Source organism: Cupressus sempervirens, chromosome 3 (assembly GCF_028749045.1).
Source record: "Cupressus sempervirens isolate cs-2001-9-10 chromosome 3, ASM2874904v1, whole genome shotgun sequence".
Taxonomy (NCBI): Eukaryota; Viridiplantae; Streptophyta; class Pinopsida; order Cupressales; family Cupressaceae; genus Cupressus; species Cupressus sempervirens.
In genome coordinates this window covers 937,658,568-937,683,964 of record NC_143120.1, presented here as the reverse complement: position 1 = coordinate 937,683,964, position 25,397 = coordinate 937,658,568, and positions in this window count along the sequence as shown.

Sequence of the window (25,397 nt, the reverse complement as noted above, 5' to 3'; positions counted from 1 at the left end):
TTAAATGAAATGGTCATATCACAAGGCTTTCAAACATGCAAATTTTAAAAAGGAGTGATTTGTCATTAATGTCATATAATGAGCCTGTACTTCTACACATAAGTGCTTTTCCTTCTTAAAATGAGCTTGGCTTTATTTTTTTTGTTAATCATGCGAAGGGGTGGAAGTTTGGAGAAGAAACTATTAAGGAAGGAAGGGTAAATTGTTGTTTTTTGGAGAATTACAGGTGAGAAACATAGAAATCCTTGTTTTTGTTCTGCATCTCTATGTTTTTCAAGAAAATCAGTTTGAAGCCTTGCTATTTTGATTAAGGATGAAGTTTTTTTTGCATTACTTTGGCAATGTTTTGAGTCTAGAATGTAGAAATCCTTTCATAAGTGATACAAATTTAGAGGGTTTTAAGGTAGAGAATTTGCAAGAAAATTTCCTTGAGTATGCTGATAATTTGAAGGGGTGCATGGAGGTTTTAACCAGTGGCCTACTTAAAGCTAGGGATTTTCCCCCATCTCTTTTGAGTCCTAAGTTGCTCCAAATGTGTGTTGACCACTATGATGTTAGGAGCAAATGTTTTCTAAGAAAAGATGGTGAAAAGGTAATCTCAATTTCAAGAGACACTATTGCTTCTGTATTACATTTTCCTGAGGGTACTTTTGCCATATTTTCTCTTGTTCAAGCCTAGGCCAAATATCAAGAAACTCCAAACCAATTTCACAATACCCTAGCTAGGAAATGGACTGAGACCATGTATGGGAGAGGTTCTAGGCTACCCAAAGTCATCACTAAAGATCACCTTAAACCTCATATCCACAACCTTGTGGTGTTATTGAATAGAGTCAAAGGCTCTGCTAATGTTCTCCTCTTTAAGGAATGGATGTATAAATATATATAGAAATTTTTTTGAACGGAGAATAGTGGATGGATTAGATGGAGATTATCACTAGTTCACTGAGGATGCAACTTAAGCATACAAAGGAGTCCATGAAAAATTTCTATATGGCTTCCTACTTGACTTATTTTATTGCCTATGTTTGTAACCTTACCTCTCTTCCTCATAGAGTCTAGAGTGAAGAAATAATAGTGTAACAATATTGCCCTTTGCTACAAAAGGATAAAGTGTTGGAGAACTTTAGTAAGGTTCATGATTTCTTGATTGAAAATGTGCACAAGGCTTTGAAGAAAACACCAATGCCTAGGTTGTTTACTTGAAGCTCAAACATTAGTTCAAGAATATGGAAGTTATTTTATACAATTTCCCAAGTTCACTTACTTAAGAATAGTTGGATTCAAAGAGGAACCTATAAAATTTTCTTGATATGCCCTAGATTTCTTTTTCATAGCTAAGATTTGTAGGAAACTATTCTCTGTTGTTAATGATAATCTACCACGGGAGGATTGGGAGACACCTTTCCTAATTAAGTTGGGTTCTTTGGTCTCTAATAGTATGACTAGCACCTCTATTATTGGAAGAAATTTATTTGGATTCAATTTTGGTTCCTATCATAGTAGAAGAAACTTTGATGGTAAGGGATATGCAATTCAGATTCTTGGGCTTGTAGGCTACTCATCAACAACTTCACAGTTGGACGATTTATGTCAAGGTTCTAAGGATGAGGAGGAGGTTTTAAGGACTGATCATTCTAGGTTAACACTATAGAAAATTAATTCCCCGAGGTTAAATTTCAAAACAAAGGGGGTCATTGAGGATGGCTCAAATATAGTTGAACCAGGCTGGGAAGAATCTCACAAATTGAATTCATTGGCAGTAGATTGGAACTAGGATGAGGAGGATATAAATCTAAAAGCTAGATTTATATTTACTTACACAGATGAATGGATAAGGAAGAATATCAAGAAAGCTATCAATGAACCCTCTTCAGGTGAGGTTTCCTTTTTTGAACCATCATATTCTGAAATTCCACTTTCCTATTCTATTGTATGTAGTGAATTGGTTCAAGTTAAAAAAAGGAGGATTCCCATCCATACACAAAGCATGGCTATGAGAACCAAGTCCCAAGAAAAATCTAAGGCCTTGAAGCAACACAAGGTTCAAATAAAGAAGATGTTAGCTCAGGGGCAGGATTCAACTGATGGTCTCAATTTCTTAGATGGCACAATTGGTGATGTACAGTTCATTAAGGCTCTTAAGCTAGATGAACCAAAATTTATGACTCCCACTAGAGACCCTTCGACAAATTTTTGTAGGTCTTGCTATCCCTACCTGGCTATCTAGCACAATCAACAAGAAAAGAAGTTTGCAACCAGTTACATCACCTATGAAGGACATTGTAACTAAATATGTTACATAGGGTTCAAAGGTTAAGAAGTTGAAGATAGATGCCCACCTAACCAAGGACCAATGATTGGGAAGATAACTGCTGAAATAGCTACATACAAGTAGAAAATGGAGTCCAATGATATTGATGATGAAGGTTTCAAAGTTACCTTGGTTGAGTTAGGGACCATTTAGAAGCATTGGTAATCACTTCTTCAAATTCTCTATTGACCACATGCTAACTCAATTTGAGAAGGATAGCAAAGAGAAAAAGGATCTTAAGGGCATGGTAATGACTATAGATGTATATATTGATTCCATGATGAATCTCAGTGCATTACTAGCTGTTCAAGCTCCCTAAAATTTTGATATGAATTCTATTGGAAGTCAACAACTAATGAAGCAAATACAAAGAGGAAAGCTGCTAGCGGATGCCATGAAGAATTGGGTTGAAGTCATCATTAAAGAAGGTAATACATTTATTTTGGAATTTTTGAATGCATATACTGAAGGGGAATCACTGCTAGGAGATATTCAAACTTTGATCCCTGGGGGAAAAGTAGAGCAAAGCTCGTGTTAGGCAATTTTTTTTCAAGTAATTGAAGTAGAGAGGTTTGGGGTGCTCAAGTTTCTAAATGAGAACCCTATGAAAAATTTAGATCCTTGCATGCTAATTGTAATGAAAAACAACATGAGTTGGAAGGAGCTAGTTTATAAGGAGACAATTAAATAAGTACAGGGAATTTAGTACAAAGTCACTGGAATGCACAAAGAACGCTTGAAAGATATGAAAGTAGTAAATCCAATGGGAATCATGTATTTTGATGACAAGAATATGCATACTGAGACACTAACTAAAAGCTTCAATGAAGTTGTTGAATAGATTAGCAATAATGAATCACCTAGTGCCAATGACTTAACTGCATTGGCAAACATTGAGTCAATCTTGCATCTCAACAAGACTGTCATACTGCATTAGAGTTTGAAGATAAAGAATTTCAAATGATAAAGGACGCATGTAGGGCTAGATTGCTGAGTCTAAAAAATCCATATTCCCACACCTTGCAGTAGTTCATGAACATTTTTAGGAGCTGGAAGTTGGTGCATCAACTTGTGGGCAAGGAAGAGAAGACTGGCGACAATAATTGAACAGGATAGTTGTTTAGTTACATGTTGACACCTGCTTTATAAATGATTTCTTCTTCATAACCATTTCTTGTTTCAATCAAAATGGTTGGGTTTTGATGGAAACCTTTCAGATTTTGTAATGGAACTATAAATGCTGGTGCATTGAATTGATTAAGGTTAGAAATAGATAGCTAGAAACTCTTATTAGTAGATAGTTATATATATATCATCTTGAATAAAGCTTGCAAACTTGGTGATCAAAGTGTTTAGACCATTGTTACTTTGTTAACTCTGGTTTATTGGTTCAAGATTTTTTATTATTGTTCTTACTGTAGGTTCATTTCCATTAATATTCTTGAATGATTGATATTAGTTTATAATTTTATTCATTCCTGTCAAGTAGACTTTTTGTGAAATTATGGTTCGACGAATGTTTTTTTTTTTTTTTTGTAAGTATTGATTCTTACCTCACTACTAAAGAGTAAGTGAGAGATCCTTACACACTTTCTAGTAAAAGTGCAAAAATAATTTTTAATTCATTGCAAATTTCATTAGGGATCTGTACCTTTAAAATTTAGAGAGAATACTAAATAACATGAGATTTTCTCAATTGTTGTGGACATTTTGTAATTTCTGCACCTTGAGCATAGAGTAAATTTGTTAACAATTCAAAAGGATAATATGTTCACCAACAATTATATAATAAAAATAATAATAGTAATAATTTGTTGTGATTAAATGTATCGAAAGAGGATATAGGATATCTTATGACCCATTTCCACTCGCTCAAACAAACCAAATAAATCCCTAGGGGTTCTAGGACCGCTACGGACATATGTTGTCATGAAGTGTATGGAGATGGGTCATAGGTTATTCTATGACCCCTTTTGACACATTTGAACAAAAAAAATAGGTACCGAGGGTTCCTAGGACCCCTAGGGAAATATGTTGTCATGATATGCATCAAAAGGGGTCATAAGATAACCTATGACCATTTTTGACTTAATCCAAAAAGCCAAATAGGTCCTTAGGGGTCATAGGACCCCTAGAGACATATGTTATCGTAAAATGCATCAAAAGGGGTCATAGCTTATGTTATGACCCCTTTCGACCCACTCAAACAAACCAAATAGATTGCTAGGGGTCTATTGTCATGAAATATGTTGAACGAGGTCATAGGTTATCCTATGACCCCTTTCAACCCATTCAAACAAATCAAATAGGTCCCCTAAGGTTCCTAAGACCCCTAGCAACATAGGGTTACTAATGCAATGGGTCCAATAGGGTCATGGGCTAGCCCACAACCCTAATGGACCCATTGTATTGCAACATGTGTCCCTAGGGATCCTAGGACCCCTAAGTACATAAGATAATCGATGTTATGGGTTGAATGGGGTTGTAGGCTAGCCCATGACCCCACTCAACCCATTGGATCAATTAAATAATAATAATACATTACTATATTATATAATAATAATATATTACTAGCTTATATGATAATCAAATATAAATATATTACTATATTCTAAATATAGGAATAATATATTACTCTATTATATTTAATAATAATAATAATAATAATAATCATATTTTACTATATTATAATAATTTTAATACATTACTATATTATATAATAATATAGGACTATATATTAAATGTAATAGTAATATATTACTAGATTATATTATAATAATAGTAGTAATAATTTGTTGTCCTAGAATTTTCCAAAAGATGTCATAGGTTATCCTATGACCCCTTTTGATCCATTTGAACAAACCCAATAGTTCCCAAGGGGTCCTAGGACCCCTAGGGACATATGTTATCATGAAATTCATCGAAAGGGGTGATAGGTTATCCTATGACCTCTTTTGACCCATTCGAACAAGCCAAATAGGTAGGGACATATGTTGTCATGAAATGTGTCAAAAGGGGTCATAGGTTATCCTATGATTCCTTTCAACCCATTCAAACAAACCAAATAGTTCCTTAGGGGTCTTAGGATCCCTAGGGACACATGTTGTCATTAAATGCATTGAAAGGGGCCACAGGTTATCCTATGACCCCTTTTGACCCATTTGAACAAACCAAATATGTCCCTAGGTGTCTTAGGACCCCCAAGGACATATGTTATCATGATATCTGTCTAAAGGGGTCATAGGTATCCTATGACCCCTTTTAACCCATTCAAACAAACCAAATAGGTCCCTAGGGGTCGTAGCACTTGTAAATATGGACTCAATTTCTGATGATTTTTTGTTGAAAATTTGACCCAAGTTGGTAAAAATTTTGGTCAACCAGTTCATCACTATTTTTCTCATCAAAATTTCAACAAATACATTCATTGAAATGATTTTATCTCTACCAACACTGACTTGTTATTTTTGGTCAAAATTTTGACCAAATATTGGTCAAAGTTTTGACCAATTCTTGGTGGAAAACTTTCAAGAATTGGTTAAAATTTTAATCAATTCTTGGTGGAAAACTTTCAAGAATTGGTCAAAATTTCCACCAATTTTTGGTGGAAATCTTTCAAGAATTGTTTGAAATTTTGACCAATTCTTGATACAAAACTTTCAAGAATTGGTCAAAATTTCCACCCATTCTTGGTGGAAAACTTTCAAGAGTTGGTAAAAATTTTGACTAATTCTTGGTGGAAAATTTTCAATAATTGGTCAAAATATTAACCAATTCTGGCCCATCCCACAACCAGAATGCCATGGTCATGACCAAAGGGTTAGTCAAAATTTTGACTGGTTCTTGGTGGAAAACTTTCAATAATTGGTCAAAATTTGGACCAATTATTGGTGGAAAACCATGAGGAGATGGTCAAAATTTTGACCAAACTAATTAGTTTAAAAAAAAATAGAGTGGATAAATCCCCCAATGAATGCCTACCTATGGACTCTCTCTTAGATCATCTCCTTTTATCACTTGACCAACACAATTTTAGAAGAGGCTTGGTAGTGTTTGCCATTATATAACATGTATGTTTAGTGATTTTGAAGTTGAGCTAATAATGAGCCCTCTTTTAGCATTAGGTGGTTGCTTAGTGCTCTAGAAATTTGTCATGAATGTATCATGGCTAATGGGAGATTTGATAAAAAAAGCTCCTAGCAACCCTCCAATAGAATCAGTGTTGGTGTTCATGAAAGACACATTTTCTCAATTTTAAATATTAGCATTAGCATCATTTCTATTGGAGGGTTGTGAAGCATCCCCAAAGTCATCTCTATTCAACTTCTTCGACACAATTTATGGAATTTTTTTGTAGCCATTATCATTGTGGTTTCCTGAAAAGTGATCTAAAGGGTGAGCCATCTTAGTAATTGGGCAGCTTGTTAGGTGTGACAAGGGAGCCATTTTCGAGAATGAGAAAAAAATGAATATAGTACTAGATTCCAAATGAAATCAATGACATCAAATCTATAAGAGAAGAATGAAGCAGTAGCCTATTTTTTATACATGGCTCCCTAAAAATGCTTTTCTTTCTCACTTCATTGGCAAAAATTTGGGAGTGTGGTTCAACAATGGTTATTCTAGTGTGCATTGTGGTGATCTAGAAAGTAATGATAAGGTTGGAGCTTGCATCTAGGACTTGGGATGTTTGTACAAGCGAGTAGGGGAGCTTCTATTGTGCAAGCTTGGTCAGACAGAGTAGACCTATTGGCACCATCACCAACCATAGATGAATTATTAAGAGTAGAGTATGAATCCAAAAACCATTAGTGGTGTGAAGTTGATATTCTAAAGGATTCCCTTCAAAGAATCTACCACCATAAGGATGCACATGAAGATCTTCCATGATAGCAAGGTTTTAGCATAAATGGAACCACTGTTGTGACAATTGCCAAAATTCAACACACATTGGATCACTGCATCCATAGGTCAGGTGTCTTCATTAGGTTGACATATCTATAATACAAGTGTCTTCATGGGACTATTGTTCTCATAGGTTTTAGGCTTTCAATTAATTGCAATAAAAACTCACCTTATTCACAAAGGTGTAATAATTTTACATACATGAAAACAAAAAAAGCCCTAGCAGGCCTCTTTTGCTTGTTTAGGTCATTGGTTGTCTTTTTCTTATCATGCTTTTTACTAGATATGTCCTCTTTGGTAGTTGCCTTCCATTTTCCAATTTTCCTATTAAAAGTAAGAAGAATCAAGGATATTTATTGAATAATTGAGAAAATTAAATAATCTAAAATTCTTTACAGAATTAATTGATAATTATTGCTAAAGATTTTGACAAACCTATTTTTGGAAAATTTAGAACCAACTAATGTATTTTAGAAACTTTATTTTGTTCGATCATGAGTGCATTCTTACATATTTTATAGAATAGTCAACCTATTAAAGAGCAGAACTTCAAAAGCAAATGAGAAATATCAATATCATAAAACCACACATATTATCTAGACAATGAAGATTAACATGACTTCAATTGTTGTTGAAGTTGTTAGTTTCAAGGTGAAAACCTCATCTGTTGGTGGCCAATTGGGAGATTCAAAATACTTCACTGCCTATTTGTACTCTGATTGGTCCAATGCACAATAATTAGACACAATCTGTAGCCCTTTTCCTTATCCTTGGGACTTTTAGCTATCCTTTGTTTTCTATAAGTTTTTGCAGGCAATCCAAGATACTGAGATGTCACCGACATACTAAAAACACAAAAGAACTATTTCAAAAAGTGCTCCTGGAGAAAAGAACCAATAAAGAAAACCTTCATTCCTTATACCCATCATAATACAATGTGCAAAAGAAAGTACTATTTGCATCAAAACCTATATGCTAGCAACAAAAAAGTGCAGGTACATATTTGTGCTAAGCATCTAAAAACCCATGATTGAGTCCTACACAAAAATCCCCAAACACAAATACATAAAGGGCTCATACATAAAGGGCTCATACATAAAGGAGCCTATCATACATAAGAAGAACCAAATATTATAAGCTAAAAAACCCATGTACATTATATGCACCAAGGGTTCTTTCCAAGAGTTAATTACATAGTGAAATAAGGAGCTTGATCTTATGAACCAACAAAAAGAAGCCATGACATGTAAGAAGAAAACCATAGAAGCCATGAAAAGCCCAAAAATTAGCCCCCAAGAATGTTGAAATGTCATAAATCCACCAAGAGGATTGAGCTAGACTTGAAGAAGTTTGTGCCAAAACCATGACTAGAGAAGCAATAAGGGAGTTGTACCCTTTTGTAATCCCAATCGTGCTTTGGTCTTTTCATTCTCTTCCCCTCATTTTTTCCAAACTATGGAGTTTCAAAAGTCATCATTGTCTCTTGATGAGATTAACTGTAGAGCATTTTTTAACTTATGAAGATAGTGTTGAGCCACACTTGAACAAGATTTTTCTAGATTTGAATCTCTATGATCATGCCATTTATTCCACTAATGTCAATGAAGTTTTGGTTTTTGGAGAGCACCTATCCTAATGCAACTATCCATGTTTAGAAACTTGACGATTTAAACATTTTTTATTCCAGAAACTCTATGATAGCTTTCTATATCATCATAATAGTTTCATGTTTTAGTTAAAATATAAACTACAAAACTAGTGATCCATCTATGTCAAATAGGAATATCAGTAATTATTAATAATCAGTAAATATTAATGATAATATATGTCAAATAGTATCTAAATGATATCCCAAATAAAATACATTTAGAACATAGAAAGATCAATTAATATGGTAGAATTTACCAAAACAAGGATGGAAATGGCATAAAGCGAGAAGGAAAAATCAGCATATGAAGCCCAATCAATTCCTAAGCCATCTCCATATGGGAATGAATCTCCATTATCATTGCTAATTATTAAGTAACAATTCAATGATAAAGGTTAAGACATTTGCAATTCTTAGTTTGACACATGTTTTCTATGTTGTGAATATGTCATGGGGGAGGTTACATCATATATGATAATGGAGCATGAGAGCACTTACATCTTTAAACTAGAAGATATTGAATATAATGGTTATGTAAATTGTTAAAGATAGAGCACTTTGGATGATAGTTGTTGTTTACTAAGAATTGTAATCAGCCATTTAGATTACTACCATTAAACTTGTTCTTAGTGGGAAATTACTTGAAAACTTAAATAGCTGAAGAGATACCTCTCTTTAGGAAAGTCTCAGTCACAGAAACGGATTTCTCTTTGCCCCTCTTAAAGGATTTATAGACACATATTTGACTCAAACCATAACCATAAGCAATAGACACATATTTGGGATCAAACTCTCACTAATCTAATTCAGGCTTGTTATAATCATCATTTAATCATTAGAATAACAACTCTTGTGAACAAAGAGGGTGTAAGGGGTGGATGAATCTTTTCTTCATATCTTATGATGGGAGCCTACTTTATATAACAAAAGAAACTAACAGTCAGTAAAACATGTCAATTACCTTTTACGTTGAAGGAGAATTATCATGCAAGGACTGGTTATGGTTAGCTAATCCATTGATAATTTACTCAAGGAAGAGATGCGATTAGCTTAAAGAAAGAAACCATTGCATATAAGGCAGCGATTAGAATACATTGATAATCTTAAATAATAGTTAATGAAGGAAAGGTGTGATTAGATGTGAAATATAAGAAATATACATATTAGGTGTTTTTCTTTAATGATCCCAAAATTGAAGTAGCCACCATCTTCATGGGCTATGGCATCACCATCTTCTACCAAGATACTGAGAAGTCACCAACATACTAAAAACACAATTTTTATTGTATTTATTAAAACCACCAAATAAGTTACACATCTTTTATTGAAACTCGTATGAAGCAAAACTATAACTAGCTTAACCTTCATTTGTTGCCTTTAGGTCCAACTTCTGGAATGGATTGAAATTTTACCAATCAACATGCTAGCTCAATATTTCTCAAAAGAAATATTATTAAATGTGACTAAATGATAGCCAAGCAATGATTTAATCATAAATGAAGCCATGGAAGTGTTATGTACCTATTGTAAGGATCATAATAGAAACCATTAACCAAGCCATCACTATGAGAAAAACATACATAATAGAATCTAGCAATAGTGAGGCCAAAATCTATACCAACATTGACAAAGAGCTTCTCTTTCCATTGTTGTCAACCATAAACTATGACACACTCAACAAAACAATTTTATAGAGAGATAATCACCTAGTAGGTAAGAAAAATATTGCATGATCTATTTTTTTAATTTGAAGTTTCCAATCATTGTCAATTAAAAATTAGACCATCACATGCAAATGTCATATCTATTGCATTTACCAAAAAGCTCAAATATTTTTCAAATTTTCTCTATCTTAAAGTTGGTTAGAACCTTTTATTTTTATTTTTTATTGTTAGCAAGTTCTTAGTTATTTTAAAAATATATATATTTATGTATAAGTGCCAAGATTAATGTATTAATCCCCCAACCTATATTGATAGATGCCCCTAACATCATGGTACGCAGTTATGAGTTCCACACTTTTTAAATATTCTTTGAATAGTGTAATGTAGGGTGGATTCTCTTAAAAATAAATCCAATTCAAAATTTAGTGTCTTACCACAAAAATTGGATGTGCAGTCCACACAAGCAATGCTAGAGAAGTTGTGACAATTATTCAAACCATTTTCTTGACATTAGGATTGGATGCTACGTTCAAACATGTATTATATGAAATTCAAGGTGAGAAAGTGCTAGAAGCATTTAATAATCATATTCATGGTAAATAAGTGACAATAGGTAGAAAAGTAACGTGTTTAATTACTTCAAGATTGAAAAATAGAATTAGTAAATCCAACTTATTTATCAAGATCATGTCAGTCAAGGAATTCTCCAAGTAGGATCATAATAATTTGGAACCATTAAATCAAGAAGGAAATAATACTACCTTGAAGATAATTGCCTTTCTTTTTAAGTGGCCAAACAAAAAGCATGGTACTCTTGGGTTCTTTGATCTTACCTTTTTAAAAACATTTTCAGCAGGATAAGGTGGTGTAATATATTATTGCATGATAATAATAATATCTTCCTATATTTGTTAAATATATGGGAACGTGTTTATGCATACTATACCTTCAACAACTTGATCTAGTGATGGTACATATCCATGCAACCCATCATTACCACCATGGCCTATAAAACCAAATGATTAAATAAGTATTCGCTACAAAGGACACTGAAGCCTATAGATAAACTTTTGTAGCTAATGTTTTGTATACATATAGACACAGAGAAACACATAGACATAATAATAATAATAAAAAAAAAACATGGATACTAATAGTTAAGCATATGCTCTCCCACAACCACATAATTATGTTCATTTTCTCTTCAGGTCCCTCGATGATCATGATATTGGATCCATCTTGTACACTTCCTTTAACAACCTTAGACTTTTCTTAGACTGCCAGTAGCAATATCATAGCTTTTTCTGCAGGGAAAAAAAAAATCATGATTAATTTAAGAAGAAAACAATATAAATAAAATATGGTCCAAGCAACATATGCATACATTACTTGTGTTGTCTTGTACATTTAGATAAATTGAGATGATAGTTTAGATATTTCATAATACTACTTAAGCAATAAGCTAAGAAATCCACGGAATTTGAATGATTTATATGAAGTATATGATAAGACTTGTACATACAAACTAGTTTGTATACATAATTTTCAACACTTTTTAGGACTATTATTAAATGTTGTCACTTAGGTTTGCACCCTTGTCCAAGGCCTATGCGCGAGGACAACCTAGTGAAACATGGAAACAACCTCCAAGCTATGGGACTTGAACTACGAGGTTGAGTCTTCGAAGAAGGCCGGCTTCCTCTTACTATCAAGGCACACCTAGCTACTCTCGAAAGGAAAAGGGGAAGAAGGAGATGCAGAAAACAACTCTTCCTATTCTATTCTAAGGAGGTGATGCACCAAAATAGAGTGTTCAGACCCATTTCTGCCCATATATGCACTACTGAACCAAAATGAAACTAAGGATATATGCATACAGACTTGTTTTGATCTAATAACCACATGCAGATCAGGAAACCAAATTGAATAACTCAAGGAAGGAGGAATCTCACTTATATATTATCCAATAGGCACAAATTGATACAGTATGTAGACTACAGATCTCAACAATACACCAATGAGAGGCAAGAAGGATGCACATGCACATTAATGGCTGAAGGGGATAAAATAGGAAATCATGCAGTTCAGAGGCACAGGGAATTTTACACTGCAAATCTGTGAGCAGTAGCAGAGAATAACAGAGAAGGTTCGACCCTTGGAAAAGATTACAAAATTGCCTTTATAGTTCAGGCATAACTGAGGACATTGGCTCTACATTAACTACTCAACTACTGGTAATAATTTCTCGCCCTGAAAATCCAATCAAAGATCTGGTGGTTTTGAGTAAAAATCTAATATTCCTCTAAGAAATGCCTCATGTAGACAGAAGTGGCACTAATGAATGATCTTGACATAGTAGATGGATCGACTGAGACAGTGGAGTGTTTCCCTATGCATTGCATTCATTTCTGGTAGGTTAGAATTGATTGTGAAGATCAGATCGCAAGATAACATCAATCACCTTTGCTTCCTGGTTCATGAATCCATTGAAGTCAAAAAGTCAACTAGGCTATATAAACTAGCTGGGCCAATCATCTCTATTTATTCTGCCACCTGGGGAGTCCTTCCGCGGTTGACCACCTTTATCGGACTAACTGCGCCACCTCTCAGATTGTTATTATTCATCATAACCGCTAGCCGCTAACTGTCAATGGTCAATAGCCAAACATTGATCCCTAGTGAGACACGCATCATCAGGGCACTTTGTCACCAATGTAAAGACCACACAGTTTCATCATAGTGAGATGGCACCATCCGTTGATCTCTATAGATTCGACGATCGCGAAGACTCGTCATATGTCGTACTTGCTTCACCCTGGGCCCATCGTATCTGGCACCATCTTTGTAGAATGCACTACACTTTGAAATGACACTTTTTGACATCTATTTGACATACCTTGTTGCAACCGAGCCTCATCAACACATGGTGAAAGGTCACCATGTCACTATAGTAAAGATTGGGCAACTTCGCCATGGCGACATGGTGCCATTTGTTGATCTGCCTTACATCTGACGGAAAGCAAGATGGATACCGCCCCTCAGTGCATCGATGAATAGGAATTGGCCACGTAAACAATCTAATAGATCCTTGCTGACATCTCTGGACCCCATCGACACGTGTCCTCCAAGCACTGTGTCGGCATCATAATTCTCGTGCAGCTCTTCCATAGCGTAATGGTACTCGTCGTCGATCTAACTTAATCTAACGATGGAGATCCTAACCTCTGACGGCACTGACAATGCTGATGATCTAGTCCCATGCACTGACTCTATTTTGACTTGGTACATGTGCCAGTTTCTTATTGGCCATTTGAAGTGCCGACCTATCAGATTATAAGACCTGACCCCACAGAGTGGCCACATTCGACTAGGCGCCATGTCGCTATGAGAAAATCGACATCAAATTCCCATAGCGCCATAGCTCCCAACCTGATGACATGTCTTTCATTTGCACATGGCTCCCTCTTATTCGCCACCATGGCATCCGACTTTCTGACTATGCAGGTGAAGTACAAATGGGACCCAACTGCTTGTTTGAAGTTCCTACCGCTAATTTTTTCATCGCCGCGAACCTTTCCGCCGATACAGAGACTCGCCATAAAACATCTTCCGGCCGATCAGGCGCTATGTCACTATCAAAAAAACTCATGATTTTTCGGATGGTGACATCTTGCCTTGTCGCCTTTTGGATTTTCTAGCCAACAAAACTGACCGCCCATCGTGAACCTATTTTTGGCACGTCGCAAAACCTGGTGCCCGACCCATGAACTGATTGCCTATCGCTGGACCCATCGGACACGCGTCAACTGGGCACGATGTTGCTAATGTAACTCTTGCACAACTCTGCCATAGCAAGATGGCACCCTCCGTAGATCTTCCTTAGATCTGACAGCCAGAAAACTTGCGGGCCGTGGAAACTTTTATAAAGTTTGATCGTTTAGAATTTTTTATGTCTCTTAGGCATTAAAATAATATTACTTCTGGGACTAGGCCTTGGATGGGCAGGAAATTTAAAATTTGAATCCTTGGTGGGTGAACAAATGATAACATTTCTGGCGACTCATAGGGGGCATGAGCCTACTCGATGCATAAGACCAGTGCCTGGAAACAATCCATTGGGCTATGGAGTGGAAAAAATATGAACTTGAGAACTGGCAAAACCCTAACCCTTCCTGTGAGAGATTAAAACATGGAAACCTTAGCTCTGCAACTGCAACTAGAACCCTATGCACACGTACTTCTTGAGAAGAAAGAAAAAAAAAAAAGAAACTAGACTAAATATGTACATGGATTCACAATCTTCATTAGAAGCAAGCTTTAAGATAAATCCCATTGACTGGGATGGACAAATCTTCAACGTTGGGTCTGCTCAGTTGGAATGCATTAGCCTGTTTGCAACTAGCAATCAGATAGGGACCACTCCATAGTGGGTCAAACTTAGAATGTCTTCTTGGTTTTGCTCTGTCTAAATCCCACTTCAGAACCAAATCTCCCTCTTTGAAGGTTCTAGCCATAGTTTTCTTATCAAAGCTCCTCTTCATCTGCTGCTAATGTGTCTCTAAGGTTTGCATGGCTTTATTTCTTTTCTCTTCCTACTCAATTAGCTCTGCCATCCTTACTAACAAGGCATTATCTTCGATCAATTCTAGCTGATGAGCCAACTCCAAGGATGGGAATTCCAATGAAATTGGAAGTCTGGCCTCCCTACCATATACCAGCACAAAAGGTGAATTCCCAAAAGATCTCTTGGGTGTTATCCTATCATCCCACAGAGCAGTCCTTAATTTCTTATGCCAGACCCTCTGATTGTCTTCTATTGTCCTCTTCATGATTTTGATTAGATTCTTGTTGGAAGACACAGCCAAACCATTACCCTGAGAACAGTAATTTGATGATGTGCTCAGGTAGATGTTGTGATCCATTACCCATGCACAAATCTGGGTCCCAACAAAAGACTTAGCATTGTCTGAGATGATGGTAGAAGGAGCACCAAACCGAGACATAATCCCATCAAGGAACTCAACCACTGATGGTTTTGTAGCATCCTTCAAGGCAACTGCCTCTGTCAATCTAGTGAAATAATCAATAGCAGCCAAAATCCATTTATGACCTACACTAGATGGAGGATTAATGGGGCCTATAAAATCCAACCCCCACTGGGTAAAGGGCTGATCCACATGAATAGGATGAAGGGGGAGAGCTGCAAGCCTCTATTTTCCTGAAAAGAAAGCACACTTCTTACATTTCCTCACATATCCATAACAATCATGAAATAGAGATGGCCAATAATAACCAGCCCTCATGATCTTCATGGAAGTTGTTCTTGCAGAGAAATGGCCACCATCATGACCATCATGAAGTTCTGTAATCATCCTATCAGTTAGATCATCTTTAATGCATCTCAACAGGGTCCCATTAAAATCCCTCCTGAATAGGATACCATCAATTACAACATAGGGAATGGACTACAGTCTGTATTGTCTTCTCTTGGTTATGTCCAATCCCTGAGGGTATCCATTCCCTGATAAGAAGCTCTTCATATCATCTATCCAGCTCCTTGGGCCATTAACATTTCCTTCCTCCTGCTACTTTGTTACTACCATAGCAGCCTCTTCATAAGAATCCTGACCTAATAACATTTCTTTGCATAATCCTCTCCCTCTTACCAGCTTGGTAATCTGGATATCAACATCATACTCCATTACCCTAGTGATCCATCCAGCTCTCTTTTCACTGATATCCTTGTTTAACAGGAAGTCTTTTACACTGGCATGGGGCACCAACAAATGGATCCTATTGTGGGATAAGAGGTGCCTAAATTTCTTCAAGGCTCTAATGATTGCAAGGGTTTTCTTCTCAACAAAGCTATACTTATCTTCATATTCCTTAAGCCCTTCACTAAAGAAGGCTATGGGCTGCTCCTCATCCTTGTCATTTGTTTGAGTCAAGATAGTAGAGATACTTGACTCACCACCTAGAGTGTAGAGGATGAAATATTTCTCAAAATTTGGATTCATGAGAGTAGGGGCTAACACTATGGCTGCCTTGATCTCCTCAAAACTCTCCTTCCCTTCCTTGGTCCATGAGAATACCATACCTTTCTTAAGCATAGATGTAAGGGGTTTCACCATGGTAGCAAGATTAGGAATAAACCTTCTTAGAAAATTTATTCTACCAAGGAAACTTTGCAGCCCCTTTTTGTGTTTAGGGAGAGGGAGGGCAAGTATTGCCTTTGTTCTTTCTGGATCAATGGTTAGCCCATCCTTAGATACAATGTGTCCCAGTAATTTTCCTTGGCTTGTAGCAAAGACACACTTGGCTGGGTTGAGGGAAACCCCAAACTCTGTACATCTTAGAAATACTTATTTCAAATGATCGAGATGATCTTCTACATTCTTTGAATATACAGTTATATCATCAAGGTATACTAAGAAAAACTTGTCAATTAAGTTTTTAAAGGCCATCTCCATTGCCTTCTAGAATGTGGCACCCACATTTGTTAGCCCAAATGGAATCTTGCAATAAGCATAGGTGCCCCATTTAGTAGTGAATGTTGTCTTATATTTTTCAGATTCTTTAACCAACACTTGGTTATAACCAGAAAACCCGTCAAGAAAAGAGAATCTCCTTGACCCACTGAGCTTGGACAGAATTTGCTCCATGGAAGGGAGAGGATGGTGATCTTTAAGGGAAGCCTGATTAAGATCCTTAAAGTCCACACACAATCTAATTTCTCCATTCTTCTTCCTTATAGGGACAAGGTTAGTTACCCATGATGAGTGCTTGATAGGAAAAATTATGTTAGCCTCAATCAACTTGGATAGTTCTTTTCTCATTAGGGGCTCAATCTTAGGATTCACTGGTCTCTGTTTTTGCCTTATTGGTTTTGCCTTATCAATCAAATCTATGGTATGCTGAAACAAACTAGGGTCAAACCCTTTTAAATCATCATATTTCCAAGCAAATACATCATTAAATTCTTGACATAAAGGAATGAAGTTTTCTTGCTTAGTTTTAGAACATACCTTCCCCATATTCAGAGATTTTCCATCAGCAATTGTAACTGGGGCATAATCATCCTTTTCTATAGCTAGATTCATTCCTTTGCCTCTTGTTTGATCATCAGGATTAAAAACACTCTCCAAGGTAATGAGACCCTTGGGAAACTTGTTAGAACTGAGATGAATGATCTAATCACCATACTAATCTTGTAGCCTTAACTGATTTCTATCTGACAATTCTGCCGCATTCTGCAAGAAACTTACAATTTGTTCATCAAAGTCAAACACTTGCTAATGAGTGTTGTTGTTAGGGATGGCAGGCCTCACTACCACCCTTATTTGTTGCTTCTTCTCCTCCTCAAGATTCCCTAGTACATCATAAGTTGCACCCACTGCTGCAAGTCTATCAGCATGTTTATTTTATTTCCTAGGAATGCTCTGAATATTAAATGCATTGAAGCCCTCAAGAAAATCCTAGACTTTATGTTTGTAAGACTTGAGCAAGCCATTTTTGGTGATATTCTAGCCTCTCACCTGATTGACTACCAACTCACTATCTCCATATACTTTCAAGGCTTGAATTCCTCTCTTTTGGGCAAGTAGGAGACCTTGAATCAAAGATTCATACTTGGCCACATTATTGGTGCAATTGAATTGGAGCCTAAAGGAGAAGTAGTATCTTATTTGTGCAGGAGAGATCAACATAATGCTAGCCCCTAACCCATTTCTATTTCTTGAGCCATCAAAGTACATACTCCATATTCCACTTATATCATAATTAGTCCCAATTAGATCAGGGACTTGAACATCTTTCTCTATTATGCAATATGTACTAAGGCCTATCTCAAGAGTTTCTGACATAGGCTCAAACTGATATGTACTGGCCCATTCGTCCAAGAAGAAATCAGGAATTTCTGCTATGGAAGTGGTAGGATCATTTACTATGTCATTTTCATCCATCTCTTGAATAGGAAAATTCATGTTGATGGGATTGGGGGTGTAAGATTCAGTGTGATGAAGGGCTTGAGGTTCTACTCTAATTGAGGCATTGGCTCCATATCTGTTCTTAAATGACATATATGACCAATTAGCAGATATGAATCCACCAATTTGAGCAGTGAAGTCTCTTGAAAGATAGATAGAAAAATAGGGCTTGACTTCAGCAACAGATATGTCTTGAATCATAGTGCAACCAGGGCATGCATGTAGGGCCATCTCCACATTCCTAAGGATACCTACAGTTTTGACAGTACTACCATCTAATTGTCGCACATCCCTAACAATGGGCTCATATTTCATTCCTAGAGCATCAGCAACACACCTAGGCATTACTGAGCTACTAGCCCCTGAATATATCATGCAATTGTGGACTAATTTACCTCCTATACTTAGAGAAACATAGAATGGAGGAGGTCTAACCATTTTATTTGTCTCCACATCTCCTGCTGGTTGTACTAGACTTGTGGCACTCTCTATGGTAGATGGCTGATCCTTGGGTTCAATCTTCTCTAATTCTTGTTGCAGCATCCTCTTCTGTAATGATATGGTAGCAACAACATCCCACATAGAAATATTCACATTGGTCTTCTTCATTTCCTCTACCACACTGAAAGGTGTATTAGGAACTTTGGTAGAAACTTTGGGAGCTGCACTTATAAGAGGTTGAGGTGGAGCAACATAAGGATCACTTGCATCCTTCTTTCTTGGATCTTGCTTTTGCTGCTGTGAAGTACTTGTCTGCTCATTTTTTGCTTGTTTATGAGGTGTAGCACTTGAAGTTGAGGCCTGCTTAGGAGAAAGAGGGGCAACATGTTCCATAGCTCTCTTCTTGCTTCTTGTGTTATGAGCAACAGAATCTTGGTTTACATTACAATGCTCCCCAACGTGATGATTCATGAAAGAGCAATCATCATGTCCTTGAATACGTGAGGCTTCCTTTGGATGATCCTCCTTGTATGATTGCTTTGCTGTAGGTTCTCGGACAGTTAGGGCCATATAAGATTCTACTTTCTAGCACATGCAATAGGTATAAGAATAGTTGCAAGAAGGATAGAAATCTTGATCTTGGGCCAAGTTATTTTGAGGGACTATAGCTCTGTTCTTATTTGAGTTTGAAGTAGAAGCATGACTATTTTGCCTACCTTGATCAAAAGAACTATTCCACTGATTAGGAGGCCTACCTTTCTAAGGCCACCACCTTGTTGCTCATTTTTTGTATCATGGAGAAACTATCCTCTAATCTCTTTCCTTGGTCTTTCAACTCCTTCCCCTGCTCTTGCAATTTTTTATCCAAGGTCTTCTCTCTTTTATCTATATTTAGCGCTAGACCTTGGAGCATCTCTTTGAGTTCATCTATCCCATTTGAGGATGTGGAAACTTGGGGAACTTGAGTAAGGGCTTGTGATGTAGAAGTTGTAGGAAGAGGGGCCATTGCTGGTTGGTGGTTGGGAACATTAGGAAAGAAAGGCATAGGGGGCCTTGGAGCCAATTTTCCTCCTTGTATCAAGATGTTCTCAGCTTTTATGGCTATCTCATAAGCATTAGGCAAGGTATCTCCTCCCATAGTTTGGATTCCAGTGGCAATATCACTGTTAAAAGCTCTAAGGTAGTGCAAGAAGGCATTACCAGGGGTAGGTTTCACCGAAGTAGGTATTCTATCCCATGTCTTTTGAAATCTATAATTAAAATCAGTCATACATTCATGGGGGGCTCTTTTTATAGTAGTCAGCTACTCTAAAAGTGACAAATAGTCACTTTTATCCTCAAAATGTTTGTATAATCATGCTCCTAGTCCATCCCAATCAGTTATGGAACCATGAGCTAAGCCTCTATACCATTGTAATGCTTTTCCTTTTAAAGATGAGGCTAGAAGGCTGATAGCAACATCATCCTCTATAATACCATGAATATTACCGACATTTGCTACCTCTTAGATATGCTCTAAAGGGGAGATGGAAGTTTCACCAATAAAATCAGGTATACTTTTTAGTGCAGATACTGGTATATCATGTCTTTGGGCTAACAATAGAGGACTTCCACCATTAAGGTGGCAAAAGCATGAACTCTTGGTCGTGCCATGTAAACAAGTGTTCTATTGATGAGTGCTGATGGCAGTCTAGGCTGAGTTTGAATAGTAGGAGGAGAAGAGATAGATCTTATAGGTATATTAACTGTTATTCCACCCCTAACTAGTGATAATGAAATTCTAGTCCTCCTTCTTCTAGGATTTGAAACAGAAAGCTCTGGATATTGAAATTTACCTCTAGAAGATGCCCTTGTTCCAGCTCTAGGCATAAATCACTGCAACTTTGGCCTGGAACCAGATTTGTTGATATTTAGAGTCGCCAAGTACTTGAAGAATTAGCCTCTTGAAGGCTTCAATATTGAAGCTAGCACTACCTCTTCAACATTAATCTTTGAAACTCTTCCTTCTTTGACACTAGTGGACTTAAATCTTTGTTTGATCTTGTTTATGTAGTCCCACTAGGCATACCAAAAACTGTTGTCACTTAGGTTTGCACCCTTGTCCAAAGCCTATGCGCAAGGACAACCTAGTGAAACATGGAAATAACCTCCAAGCTTTGGGACTTGAACTACGAGGTTGAGTCTACGGAGAAGGCTGGCTTCCTCTTACTATCAGGGTGCACCTAACTACTCTCAAAAGGAAAATGGGAAGAAGGAGATGTAGAAAACAACTCTTCCTATTCTATTCTAACGAGGTGATGCACCAAAATAGAGTGTTCAAACCCATTTCTGCCCATATATGCACTACTGAACCAGAATAAAACTAACGATATACGCATACAGACTTGTTTTGATCTAATAACCACATCCAGATCAAGAAACCAAATTGAATAACACAAGGAAGGAGGAATATCACTTATATATTATCCAATAGGCACAAATCGATACAGTATGCAGACTACAGATCTCAACAATACACCAATGAGAGGCAAGAAGGATGCACATGCACATTAATGGCTGAAGGGGATAAAACAAGAAGTCATGCAGTTTAGAGGCACAAGGAATTTTACACTGCAAATCTGTGAGCAGGAGCAGAGAATAACAGAGAAGGGTCAACCCTTGGAAAAGATTACAAAATTGCCTTTATAGTTCAGGCATAACTGAGGACATTGGCTCTGCATTAACTACTCAACTACTGGTAATAACTTCTCGCCCTAAAAATTCGATCAAAGATCTAGTGGTTTTGAGTAAAAATTTGATATTCCTCTGAGAAATGCCTCGATTAGATAGAAGTGATGCTAATGAATGATCCTGACATAGTAGATGGATCGACTGAGATGGTGGAGTGTTTCCCTATGCATTGCATTCATTTATGGTAGGTCAGAATTGATCGCAAAGATCAGATCGCGAGATAACATCGATCACCTTTGCTTCCTGGTTCATGAATCTGTCGAAGTCAAAAAGTCAACCAGGCTATATAAACTAGTTGGGCCAATCATCTCTATTTATTCTACCACCTAGGGAGTCCTTGCACAGTTGACCATCTTTATCGGACTAACCACACCACCTCTTAGACTATTATTATTCATCATAACATCCAACCGCTAACCGTCAATCGTCAACAGCCAAACCTTGATCCGCCAGTGAGACACGCATCATCAGGGCACTATGTCACCAACATAAAGAATGCACAATTTCATCATAGCGAGATGGCGCCATCCATTGATCTCTGCAGATCTAACAATCATGAAGACTCATCATGTGTCGTACTTGCTTCACCCCGAGCCCATCATATCTGGCGCCACCTTTGCAAAATGCACTACACTTTAAATGACACCTGTCAACATCTGTCTGATGTACCCTATTGCAACTGGGCCTCATTGACACATGGCAAAAGGGTCCCATGTCACTATAGTAAAGATCAAGCAACTTCACCATGGTGACATGGCACCATTCGCTGATCTGCCTTACATCTGACAGCAAGCAAGATCGATACCGCCCCTCAGTGCATCGATGAATAGGAACTGGCCATGTAAACTGTCTGATGGATCCTTGCTAACATCTCTGGACCTCACCAACACGTTTCCTCCAGGCGCTTTGTCAGCATCATAATTCTTGGTGCAGCTCTTCCATAGCGCGATGGCGCCCGCCGTAGATCTAACTTAATCTGATGATGGAGATCCTAACCTCTGATGGCACTGACAATGCTGACGATCTAGTCCCGTGCACTGACTATGTTCTAACTTGGTACATATGGAAATTTCTTATTGGCCATTTGAAGCGCCGACTTGGCAGATTATAAGACCTGACCCCACAGAGTGGCCACGTGTCGAGTAGGCGCCATGTCGCTATGAGAAAATTGAGGTCAAATTCCCATAGCATCGTAGCACCCAACTTGATGACATGTCTTTCATCTGCACGTGGCTCCATCTGATTTGCCACCATGGTGCTGGGCTTTCTGACTGTGTAGGTGAAGTACAAATGGGACCCAACCGCTTGTCTGAAGTTTGTGCCACTGATTTTTTTGATCGCCGCAAACCTTGCTGTCGATACAGAGACTCACCATAAAACATCTTCCAGCTAGCCGAGCACTATGTCGCTATTGCAAAAACTTGTGAGTTTTCCAATGGCAACATGGCACCTTGCTGCCTTTTGGATTTTCCAGCCAACAAAATTGACCGCCCATCATGAACCTTTTTTCAGCATGTCGTAAAACTTGGTGCCTGACCCGTGAACTGATTGCCTATCACTAGACCCACTGGACACATGTCAACTGGGAACGATGTTTCTAATGTAACTCTCGCACAACTACACCATAGCAAGATGGCACCCTCTGTAGATCTTGCTTAGATCTAGCGGCCAGAAAACTTGTGGGCCGTGGAAACGTTTATAAGGTTTGATCGTTTAGAATTTTTTATGTCTCTTAGGCATTAAAATAATATTACTTCTGGGACTATCCGTTGGACGGGCAGGACATTTAAAATTTCAATCCTTGGCGGGTGAACAAATGATAACATTAAACATCTTACATAAATTTTGAACAAAGAATAAAAATGCTAATTATGTTTATTTGTTTGAATTTTTTTAATAGATTACTTGACAAAGCAGCAATATTTAGGGAGGATTCTTCTCAATTTGAAAATGGGGTGGAGCCTATTGGGTGGAGAATATGCATCCTGACCAAAGTAGAAGAAGCCAAAAATTTTATTCAAATAGCACCCATTTTTACAAGCACAATACTCTTGAGTATAGGTCTAGCACAATGCCAAACATTTTCTATGTCTCAGGGTTTGAAAATGGATTGAAGCATGGGAAAACATATCAAAATCCCAATAACTTCTTTATCCATAGCTCCTTTCCTATTTCTCATCATTCTTACTACAGTCTATGATAGAATAATTGTTCCAATTATTAGAAGATTCACTAGGCACGAAGCAGGGATAACACACTTGTAGAGAATAGGAGTTGGACTTGTATTGGTTTTGATATCAATGAGTATTGTTTTTGTTGTGGAAGTGAAGAGAAAACATGTAGCAAAATAGAATGGAATGATAGATACAATACCAATAGTTATGATGCCTATTCCAATGAGTTTATTCTAGTTGGGATTTTAGTAAAAAAAAATTGAATTTATGATCTTTTTGTTTTGGTAGGAACAATGGATTTCTTCTATAGTAAGACTCCTAAAAGAGGATTCTACGGAGTTGAATTTTAGTAGCTAATTGATTAAGTAGTTTTTGTTTGGCGTCTAACAAATTGTGTACTTTTTGACAGTAGTCGACATGAATATGATTTGAAGCTCTGTACATTTATGAGCTATTATGAATTTATAATTTTACACGTGTGTGTTTCATGTGTTGTGGCAATGGGATGAATTGGATAGTTTACTATTCCTTTAAAAACCAATTTTTCTTCATATAAATGAGTGAAAAAACAAATTAAAATGACACACTTCTATGCATTGAGAGATTTCCAATTCAAGCAAAGAAATAAGTTCTTATAAACTAAATGTTTTTTGCTATTGTTTGGTTTTTAGCTATAAGCTAGAATGTGTATACTTCAAGCCTTGTAAGGCTATTAAGAGGTCATCCAAATTATCTTCACTAAATTTTTATGGTCTACCTAAGAAAGACAGGAAAGGTTTGAAGAAGTGATCTCTAGTTGAGTATGTCAATTGGAAGTTTTTCATTTTCCGTTTTATTGGTAATGTACAGACCAAAAAAAGAATGCAAAAAGATGTAGGTTTTGGTCCAAATTGAAAGTATACATGACATATGAATCCAATTAATATGTTGAACCACATAGAGCAATGCCCAAGGGAGGTGGAGGGTTCTTCTATCACTATAGGGGAAAATGAGAAGATTATTGTGGGGCATTTTCCCAAGCAAGCTTGTACTTGTAATACTTGGTACCAAGTCTAAAGCTAAGAGATAAGGGAAGAACAAAACAAATATTTCTCAAAGATAGAAAATCAAGTCATTTTGACAAATTGGGCAATAGTAATATAGAAAATCTGATTTGGATAGATTGGGAAAGTCATATGCTGCAATCATTGTTGTTATAGTTAACTGCTATTAAAATTCTCTTCATATCCCATTTGCAAGCAATTATTTAGAGTTTGAGTTTAACTCCAAAATCCTCTAGCATATTTCAATTTTGGATAACTATACAATTCAAGGAATGATTGACTCTAAAATCTTGAATTTTGGATGTTTTGAAATTTGAAGAGGGAATTATATAACACTATTCATACTCATATGGTTGACATGTCAGATTCATTCAATGCATTTTCCTATGACACATGGTTCTAGAATTTTTTTGATTCCATATTTAAATGGTCATTTATTTTTCTTCAATTCATTTGTATTATATGGTATGGTTCCTACTTCATGTTATGTTGT